This window comes from Berghia stephanieae, chromosome 1 (genome assembly GCF_034508935.2).
Source record: "Berghia stephanieae isolate SIO BIC M18660-M18661 chromosome 1, UCSD_Bste_1.3, whole genome shotgun sequence".
Taxonomy (NCBI): Eukaryota; Metazoa; Mollusca; class Gastropoda; order Nudibranchia; family Aeolidiidae; genus Berghia; species Berghia stephanieae.
In genome coordinates, this window is record NC_088360.1 from 110478541 (window position 1) to 110489992 (window position 11452).

Sequence of the window (11452 nt, forward strand, 5' to 3'; positions counted from 1 at the left end):
GCCGGGGAATAAATTTTAACTTAAAATAATCAGAAATTATAGTAAATTTTAGGTTTCTTCACATGAAGTGGACGTCAAAAATGTTAAGAGGACATAATTAAAGTTTTAAAAGAACAGAAAAAGAAGGAGCGGTAGATTAAAGATGAAACAAAAACATGAAAGGATAAAGTTTGCATCGTGAATTTGATAATGAATCTCAAATCAAAAAAGATCTTAAACGTTCTATATTTGTATTTGTTACTTTTAATGCGCTCAAAACACTTATGCTCATTTTTTTACCTTTTTGCCATTCACTTTTATTGTGGTTTACCTGCACTTTTCACCCATTTGCTGCTCTTTTCTTCCATTGGAAAAGAGAAACATGTCACTTCTTAACTCTCCTCTGATGAAGAGTTATAACGCAAGCGGAAGAAGGGCCATTTAAGGGCAGCTACAATGGGAAAGGGAGGCAACCAATTACATTTCATCTTTGGCACGCTGTTGTTGTCGTCCTTGGGTTCTTGATGCTACATTGGGAATTGCCACTAATTCACATGCCGGCACATAGAATGCCCCAATGCTTTCAAAAACTCACCCAACTGAAAATAAGGGATTAATCCCCCTCAGAGGGGATGGAAAAAAAAGAGAGAGAGAAAAGCTAGAAAAGTTGAACAACCCAGAGGCACTTTGTCAACCACTCTCGTGAAAAAGGATGTATGTTTATCTAAAGTCAAAGAAACATAAACTGGGTTTTGCTGGAAACTATTTATATTTGGTGTGACCGGAAGAGTGGCGGAGAGAGGACTGAAGTATTAGACGACTGAATGAAGGGAGAGAAGATGGGAGATGGACGGGCAAAGGAACAGTAAGATATAAAAGTCTAAAACTTGGAGCCTATAGAGCATTATCCAATAAAAATGTTCAAAACACAAAATCCTGGGGGGTTTTTAATGAGCTTTTTTTAGCGTAATATCCGAGAAAAGTGCTCAAAGCACTTTACAAGAGGTCACTGACCAACAGCAACATTTAACATGTAGCACGAGACATGACGCTAGTCAGGCGATATTACAATTTTTTTCGGACAGAGACAGCGCTGTTAACAGCCAGGTACGCATTTTACATATGAGCACGATGAGAGAATATGAGTAAAGAGCATTTTCCATGGATTCAACTTTGCGCCTCTCAGAGCCTGTCTAGAACACTGGACCTTCCGGTACTAACACAAACGTCATACAATAAGACCACTTAGCCGTTAAACGATCTAAAATCAATTGGGTATTTGTCAGTCTTCGAGAATAACAAACACCGCTGTACTTTTTAGAAACTGACTCGTACAAAAACGTATCATAGACCATTAGCCCTTAAACGATCTAAAACAATGGTATTGTCAGTCTTCGGAAACAACACGCTGTACTTTTTAGAATGTTCAATACAAAGAGATTGAAGCAATGACATCAGATCTTGCTGTATATGTAGAATGAATGGCAGCAAACTTTCAATGTCAGAGAATTGATAAAACTGGCTACCAGTTGAAGATGAGCTATCAACAATAGTGCTATATATAGAGAATGAATGTGAGTTTACCGTGAGTAATGCATCTCGTGCAATCAGGATCATTTGTGTTTAGAGAATGCCATCCTGACGGGAAGTGCAACAAGTAGATTGATGTATGAAGGGGTATATGAAGTACGAGAAGAGGAACGATTAGGTTAAAAAGGAGGAGAAGAAGATGATAATAAAAATATTAATAATAATAATAATAATAATAATAATAATAATAATAATAATAATAATAATAATAATAATAATAATAATAATAATAACAATAATGATGATAATAATAATAATAATAATAATAATAATAATAATAATAATAATAATAATAATAATAATGATAATAATAATAATAACAAAAGTAATAATGATTTTTACCCACAATAAAAGCTGATTTTAATCAATCAACAAAAAACCATACTAAGTGCCAAAAGGGTATACTTAGAACCTATTAACCAGTAACTGTTGAACTCTGGAAATTCTTGTATTTGAAAGTTTGGTCAGAAAAGTCGTCCTTCAAATATTGATCGATTTAAATTACAATTATCTTGGCAAAAACTCTCAAACCTGGGACTTCGCGACGTATTGAATATGAGTTTTCTAGAGTATGGAAATTAACTGTTTAATCTACACGTGCAATTCCAGTTTGGACACATTTGGAAATTCATTTTAAGAATTTTCCGTCCCCCAAAAAATGTTAATAATATTCATAAGCATACAAAATATGAAAATAAGAAAATGAATTTAAAAGGCTAGCCTCGGGTTATATGCATTTACAACATTATTCTTCGCTTCATCGAGTTTTAAGGAAATTATACTTGTTCACTTTCAATCCAGAGGAATATTCATCTCAAAGAGGATGTGAACCGCTATGGCAAAATGCATGAATGCATTTAATTCATAAATTACCCTGATCATCTCATGCCCTCTATACAATGGTCGGTAAAAAATGGAAACGTTTTGGTCTTAAAATCTGACCCATTCAAAAAATAAAATCTTTTTCTTTGCTTTGACTGTAAACTATGTTTTCGATATTGCACTCTTATCTAAAATATGATAACAATGTCAAATGAAACACTAAGGAAAATGTATTGAGACCTTTTAAAATTAAATATAATCACTATGAGAAATGTATCGTGGCATTGGATTTGATTTGCATTTGTTATTCAATTGATGGAAATTATTAAATATACATGTGTTTACATGTCAAACGGGAGTTGATAGGGAAAATTGTACAACAATTCTTGATTATCCTACTTTTTTGCGAGTAACGAAAATTGTCCTATATACATGAATGTTGGTTATATTACTCTGAAAGTTGTTATCGATTCTTAAATTTACAAAGAGCGTTTAAAGGTTTTAAAGCCTATCATTGCTATGACGATACGAGAAGTTACGGATAAGTCTTGTTTTCAGATTCATTCACTGAAATGTTTGTGGTCGTGAAACTTAAACTTTGATTTGACGAGTCAACAAAATGACAAACTTCCACAAATAGCATGTTTCATAATTCCAAATTTCCATTTGTCCAAAGGGTATGAAATTAATTAAAGTCATATGATCCGACTTCGTCTTTGTCTAAAAGATTGCAAATCAATTAAAAATGTCATTCTCAATCTTGTACATTACATGAATGGCCCCGGGTTACGGATATATTAATCAAAAATCAATCTGCAGGACATTCCCAAAAAAAAAAAAGAAACACAGCGATTACAAACACTTACAGGTGATTTTCTAATTTCTTGATAAGAGATTTGATCATGTTTTGTGTATTAGAGCAAGTAAATGATTAATATAAGACAACAACATAACTATGGTGGAGGGAGATATAAAGAGACAAAGAGATATATGGTTCGATTGACATACAGATTAATAGCAGTAGATTTGAAAAGAGAGACAGAGAGAGAGAGAGAGAGAGTGAGAGAGAGAGAGAGAGAGAAAGAGAGAGACAGATGGATAGATAGATAGGTAGATAGATAGATAGATAGATAGATAGATAGACAGATAGATAGATAGATAGATAGATAGATAGATAGATAGATAGATAGATAGATAGATAGATAGATAGATAGATAGATAGATGGATGGATATAATATTAAAGACGAAAAAATGTTAAATTCCAAAATTTAAGGACAAATAAAAAAAGCAAAGTTTGAACGAACTTCCAATCATATTTATTGTTAATTAAGAGCACAGAAGACAAGATAATACACTAAAAATACAGCATGAAATTTTAGTTAAGAAATAATTGGCTGCAGAGATGGAAAACTAATCAACTCGCACTGATGCGTGGAGAAGCAAAACAAACCCTCAAGTTTATAGAAACAATACATGCTGCAACAGATGAAAAATTAAAACCTAGATAATGGAAACGCTGGGAATCACAATTAAAAGAGGATAACTTTAAATAAGTAGAAGCAGAGAAGAAAATCAAAGTAAAAAGAAGCGAGACAAAAAATTAACCGGAAGCGAAGCCAATCAAATTGGGTGGAAGATGAGCGATGCCGGAACGAAGATAATAAATCGAAGGGAAGTTCAAAAATTAATCAGAGAGCTTTGTTTTGGATTCGTGTTGCTATTGTTTCAATCTTTGTTTCGGATTCATGTTGCTTTTGTTTCAATCCTTATATTATTCTTGTGTTTCTTTCTGGTAGGGATATTGAAAGGGGAATTTAGAATGCAATGAAATGTAATGCGAATTGTTAAATTTCTTCGAACTAACTTTGATTTGTAAACTGTTTTATATTAGTAAATTTAGAAGTATTCAGCTGTTAATAAATCGTACTAAATATTTCATACATTTAGAAAAAAAAAGTAATTGAACTCAAAACTACCCAGATACACGAAAAATACAGCAATGACATTTTTTTTTTTGCTAAATCCTTAGTTCAAAAACCTTCTATGACCTTAATAATTTAAACGTTTCCATCATCTCACTGTACCTTGTACATGGAAATGCACTTAGTTACTGAAAAATGCAAAATGAGCTTTTATCGTTACAAATTGACATTGCTGTCTTGCAGACAAACAAAGTCATAGACGAACATGTTATTGTTATTACGATATATTTTTGCAGGCAGAACTTGTGGTTGTTTTACTGGGTTTTAAAAAAATACCGAACCATCTAATATCAGTAGAGTACTTTGATCATTCTGTCTATCAACCAACAACGAGACTCCATAAGCATTTGGCACCCAAATATGGAAAGTTTTTATTTCTGAGCTTTTAAAGGACGTCAGGGGGCGATGGACTATAATAATTGTTTTTATGGAGAGAGAAAAGAAAAACAGACCTTAAATCAGAAAGTAAGAGAATATAATAATGCCCTTGAAATGAGCGACAAATACAGATGATAACAAACCCAGCAGTTCAAAAGATTTGAATTCTTACTGAAAAGCACGATTAAATATTTTCCAATCCATTCGTTAACTGACATCCCCAAATCCAAATATAACATCTCATTCAGGCCGGACTAATTCCTCCAGATCAAAATCTATAGCAATCAGACCAAATCAAGAATACAATTATGTCAAATTACTCCTAAACGGAGCTGTTCTCCGGTTCAATGAGGGGTACAAAATGACTGACTCATCCCGTATCTGATCCCGTCCTACTCACACACTGACTAACTGGACTCAAAAGATGATGGCACGCAAGAAAGGACAAGGTTAACGTAGGGGTGGCGGGCGTGAGCAGGAAAGCCTCAGGAAACCCCCAAACGCCATTTTGGGTGACAATGGCGGGTGCCTCGTTCATCTGAAAGGTTTCACGGTCATTTGCTCGGCATCATCAGACTCATCAGTGGCCCTTCTATTTCCGTGTGTCGTATCTGAAAAATTGGTGAAAATATGTTGTCAACATTGAATCATTTTATAGTAAAAAAGTAAAAAGTACACCCCTCCCCTTGACCATAAAAATATAAGTGATAAACAAAACTAAAATGACAACAACAAAAAATAAGAAAAGAAAATTAAAACAAGTAGAGTTCAGAATAGGACAAAGTGAACACGATATTACTATGATGAGTAGGCATTAGATACCAAAACTTAATTGTTTACAGTTCAAAAGAAAACCTAACAGAGGTGGTGTGTTATTTTACAATAAATAAGTACATATTTTCATATATCAATTTGCTACCTTTAATACATATTACCTAAAAAATGAATGGTTTAAGAACTCACTATAATATGGCAAAACTACAGATAGGAATTTTTGATGGAATTAACGAGACATCACGAGTCTCCACTCGGATTCTTGACCTGTTTCTTCACGCTTTCCGTCGTAATTTGTGATCTCATGACTTTTCTTAAAGAAGAATTTGTTAGCGGTGCTGGTTTTCACGGAGTTGTAGTCTCCAGCCCTAATAGGGAGTGACAGGTTAGTTACAACTACCAGCGATGCGCTACAAGTCTTGAAATGAGTTCTCAGGTTATCTTTTATTATCCTGGTCAAAAGGGTGGATAAAAATATAAATGGACGCCTTTGTGTTTTGGATAATCGTGTTAAAGGCAACTTTTATACAGCCAAAGATAAAATCAATATAAAGAAAAGGAAGTTTCTTTTAAAAGCCATATTGGCGAGAATGAAATTCTTTCAAATTATAATTTCTCCCATTTTATCTATCATAACTGCAGATTTGACTGTTATCATTAAGAATACAGTAAAAATGATTTAGGGATTCATAATGTAGTCCCGCATAGCCATCAGGCCCAAGGAGCTGAAATTCATCATGGTTTCTACAGAGTTAAACGGACAGTAGCCATTGCTTCCTATCCTTTGTATAAGACGCTAGTCTATCAGAAAATAACGTTTCGACAGATATCTAAAGACAGTTCCACTCAGCCACTGCTGGGTAAGCAATGAAGTCAGAAAAATTGTCGACTTCACTCGGTATCAACTGGGACCCTTTGCTTGTGATTCATAAAAATATAGCCTTCTTTAACTCATAGTCCGAATATCTAAAGATGATTATGCCACCAAAAAAAAAAAAAAAAAAAAATACAAGATAGACAAATTTCTACCTTTTTTTGCTGGTGATTGCTGACGTATCTTTTGACATAATTTTTGTGAAAATACCGGGCTATGAAATGACCAAGGCTACGTCCTGGGCAATCACCGCTTTATATGATAAGTTGTGTTACGTTAAAACCTAAAGTAAAGACTTAAAACTGAGAGGCAGCACAAACTCACTTTGTCTATAGCAGTACTGTAAATACTTGGTTTGTCTTCAACTTTGTCCTTTTTTTCTTATGTCAAACTTTAACTATCTAATTATCGTAACTTTTTTCCCCTGAGCAAGGCAATTTACAATGACTAGATGCGAGTGAAAATTGCCAAGCACGTCAAGGTATTGTGTACTAGACGCCTAGATACTTAATATAACGATTTGTAATAGTTAAGTCTCTTGAACAATGTAGTAAGAGTAAAGAAAAGAAAACATTAGCATTTTTTGAGTTTTGAATTTTTCAATATGAATCGTTGGAGATGAATTGAAAAAGTTGTAAGGAAAAATAAAGTTTGATAGATAAAGCAAGCAGAATTGATGATGACGATGATACTGATGAGGATGATGATAACGATAATGATGGTGGTGGTGATAATGATATTATTATCGTCATCATCATTAATATTATTATCATTATTATGATTATTGTTATCATCATTATCATCATCATCAAAATCATCATCATCATCATCATCATCATCATCATCATCATCATCATCATAATCATCATCATCATCATCATCATCATCATCATCATCATCACCATCATCATCATCATCACCATCATCATCATCATCATCATCATCATCATCATCATCATCATCATCATTATATTTTTATTATTATTATCATATATATCAATATATAATATAAACAAACAAGAACACTCACATTATTCTGTCGAGACGATCGCTTCGATGATAACGATGATGTTGATGGTGATGATGATAATTATGATTGTGATCCTGATCGTGAAAATGATGACAATGGTAAATCATCGAAATGTACTTGTCTCTATTTCAATTGATAACAAAGACCTAAATTGAGAACAATGCAGCAAGAACAATCTTATAGCCATTATGTTCTATCCATGAAATCTTGCGATTTTATTCCTTTTGTTCAATTCGAATCCTACACAACAGATAATGACCATCAACGGCCATTGTTCATTAAAACTACATCTTTCATAATAAACAGTTTCAATGAAAACCGCCGTCTATTAAGTATCAATTAGCAACATCCTCATCATTTTAAATAAGCTATTTTTGGAGAGATTAATATTGATGAATGGAAGTACGTTTTTTTAAAAATGCAATCTATATTTTGAAACCAAAAGAAATGGAATCCAACATATAGATCAATAGGTAGATCTCTAGTTTTATAATCAATAGGCCTTTTATCGATCCCTGGTTCAGTTGGGGTCTTGTATTGTGTGTGCATAACCTTCTATCTACTCATCTGTGATTGAGTACCTAGATCTGTTAAACTCGACAGAAAGCAAATTTGCGACAGACCACCGTGCTGTCTGAAGGATAACATGCATGCACTTCTCTCGGTCTGATTACTACTTATAATCAGATTGAATTTCGACTCCTTGTGATTTTGATATTACATAACATTTTAAGTAAAAAGGAGATTAAAAGGGATAGTAACAGTAATGAAACTCATGGACTAGGTTAACTTTTTCGAAATAGCCAAACTATCGTATAATGATTGTCTATTTTTATGGAATTGTCTCCCTATTGTCATAAAGAGAAATGATTACACTTCTCAATAGATTGATAGATTTTGCACGCATATTTTGCCTTCTCACTTTTCATATTCCAGCTGTGTTATCCACTTTTTTTAACAAGTGTAATATAAGTGTGCCTGCAGCTAAAAAAAAGAGGAATTTCGTGCCATACATCAAAATTGTCAGAGAAGACAAAAAGCCCAATCAGATTAAAAGCACACATAAATTGATCATAGCGATAGAAACGTCACAGGAACAGTAAATCTTTATGTACCAACACCGCCACTGAATATGTCTCCGATTGGACAGATTATCCTCAATTACCCCTGAGAACTCTCTCTCTCTCTCTCTCTCTCTCTCTCTCTCTCTCTCTCTCTCTCTCTCTCTCACACACACACACACACACACACACATATATATATATATATATATATATATATATATATATATATATATATATATTAATCCTTTGCTTAATTTTCTTACCATTATAGTCACTTGACAGTGGTTATATGACTACAATTTACTTTTCGATATAATATAGTCAGTCTGTCGAAAGATAGGTTAACATTACATAACTGGGATTTGTTCCTTTCTTACAAAATGATAATTATCCAATGAAAACTGACGTTCGTTATATAAAATAACAGATAATAAGTATCAATTAACAATAACTTCCTCGTCAATCAAAATAACCTATTTGTTGGTATTGGGAGATTTATATAGCGGAAAAGAAGACAGGAAGCCCCGACAGTAAGATAACATATCATCGCTAAACAGTTTTCCTATGAAGACGTATGTTAAAAGTGTACGTTTATACCCACATTTTCCATTGGCAGCAGGTGATGCTATGCAGGTAATCTATTCTTAACTGTCAGACCGTTTACCTTTAATGTGTCTTTATGCTGTTTCCGCTGTAAAGTTTTTATTTGTTTTTATTTTTTATTTTCTCTAGTTTTTGTTGCATTTCGTGAAGGAGTAGAGATAAGACAATCCATTATAAAGCGTTTGATGTCAACAGAAATCGTCCATGTCCAAAATGAGCAAATAGGGGGTTTAAAATTCTTTCCAAGGGAACAAAAAAACCAAACAAAACAAAAAAAAACGAAAGTGAAGCGAAGCTCGAAACCGGGACCTTCCGGGTCACATGTCAAAACTTAACCAATTGGCCACCTCATCGAGTGTTATTTGTATGCATTAAGTCAAATATATTAATCTTATTAATTAACGGCATTTACTGTATCTTTCTGGTCCAGTCGTATGGCATTCAGCATGTGATCTCAAAGTGGTTGGGGCCCGCTGTGGGCGACGCAAAGTTGAGTTAAAGATCTGAAAAATTGTGTATGAAACAGCTGATTTTTTGGGGATGTTTTTTCTTTCTTGTATTTTTCTCTCTGTTTTGTCTGGCATTGTTTAATACATACTTTCTTCAGATCTTTATCGTAAACCAGTGCCTGCTCCCTAATTTGTCATAAAATGGAGCTTTTGGTAAAGGCTCTTTACTGAGAATTATTACACATTCTATTTGTTTCAGACATCAGCGATCATATCTCCCCAATCCACTATGTCGTCATCTCTCTTTATTATTCCACATCTTTCATCCACCCACTTGACATAAACATAGTGAGACATTTTATACGTGTCATATTTGTTTTCTTTCACCTGTCTTACATTTTTCCTGTTAGAACGGCCTTTCCAGTGTCATATTTCTGTGCATGTGACCATTAAAAGAAAAAGAAAAACAAAACAAACTCATTTGCCGTATTTTGATCTCCTCCTTGTCAATCTGAGAGAATGCTTCCTTATTTCTTATATCTTGCGTTGACTTTCCATGATGTACCAGATGACCAGGAAAAAGCGGACTCCTAACAAATTCTGATTAAATCATAAGTATTTCGGTTGGTTACATGTTTCAAATTTAACACTTTTATTACATATTCAATCCGATAATTTGCAGGTTATAAAATTTCAGCAACAATCAACAACTAAAATAGAAATTATAGGACATGTTCAAGATGCTTCAGATTTATCTCGAGACACGTTTTCATCCTAAGCGTGAAAATTGCGATAACACGCTCACATTGATCTTTGGAAATGTCTCTAGTTGCTTGTTTCAATTGAAGAATTTTCTCATGCTTTCGCCACACACTTTGTCCTTTAGAAATCGCCATGAATGGAAATCCAGAGGACTGAGGCCAGGGCTGCATGCAGCCCAGCAGCCCAATGGGAAGCATTGTTTTCTTCTGATGACTCTGTCGGCGAAATGGTTGCTAAGCCATTGCACTACAGATTTCGACACACGAGGAACAACACCATCTTGTTGAAAATATTGCTTTTGTCTTTGAAGAGAGCCAACATGCTGACCAAGACCCCTCCAAAACTTTGACAGAACACATAAGTTAACCTAGTTAACCGTCACAGCAGTCTCATGTTCGTCCAAGAATAACATGGTCCGATGATGCATTAGTATTAGTAACTCAGTGCAACCCATACCCTTACTTTATTGTCGTGCAGCCCTTTCTCAAATACTTCGTGAGGTTTGTCTGATCCCCAAAACACAAAATTCCGTTCTCGTCAGAAAAAACAGACCAGTTGAATGAATGATTCATCATAACTCATAATCTGTCATCGCAAATTTCACGCATAGGATCAAAATGTGTCTTGAGAAAAATTGGAAGCATCTGGAACGTGTCCTGAAATTTCTATTTCCGTTGCTGAATATATATGAAATGTTCATACAAGTAATCCGATTGGATGATATGTAATGAATTTGTGAAGTTTAAAACATATGAGCTGTTTTACTTATGATTTTGTTACCATTTGTTAGGAACCCCCTTTTTTCTGATCACCTGGTATATTATTCACCCATTCTTTTTTTATATACCTCTGATAACACCGAGTTCTAAAATGAGTAACTAGCCGGTTACAGCTTTATTTATGTCAAAAATTGAATTACTTACCATCATATAGGTGTAATGTCTCATCAGATATGTTAAGTGTTGCTGTTCGGATCCCTTGTAAAGCCCGTTAATTTGAGAAAATTGAGTGAATATTTTTGCTATACTGAAACTCATTACATATAAATATGGACATTGACTATGCTCAATGCGCATTACAATGTCTCATTTATTCAAACAGCAGACAGAGCCATATTTCCATTTTATTCAGTACTTTTCACTTG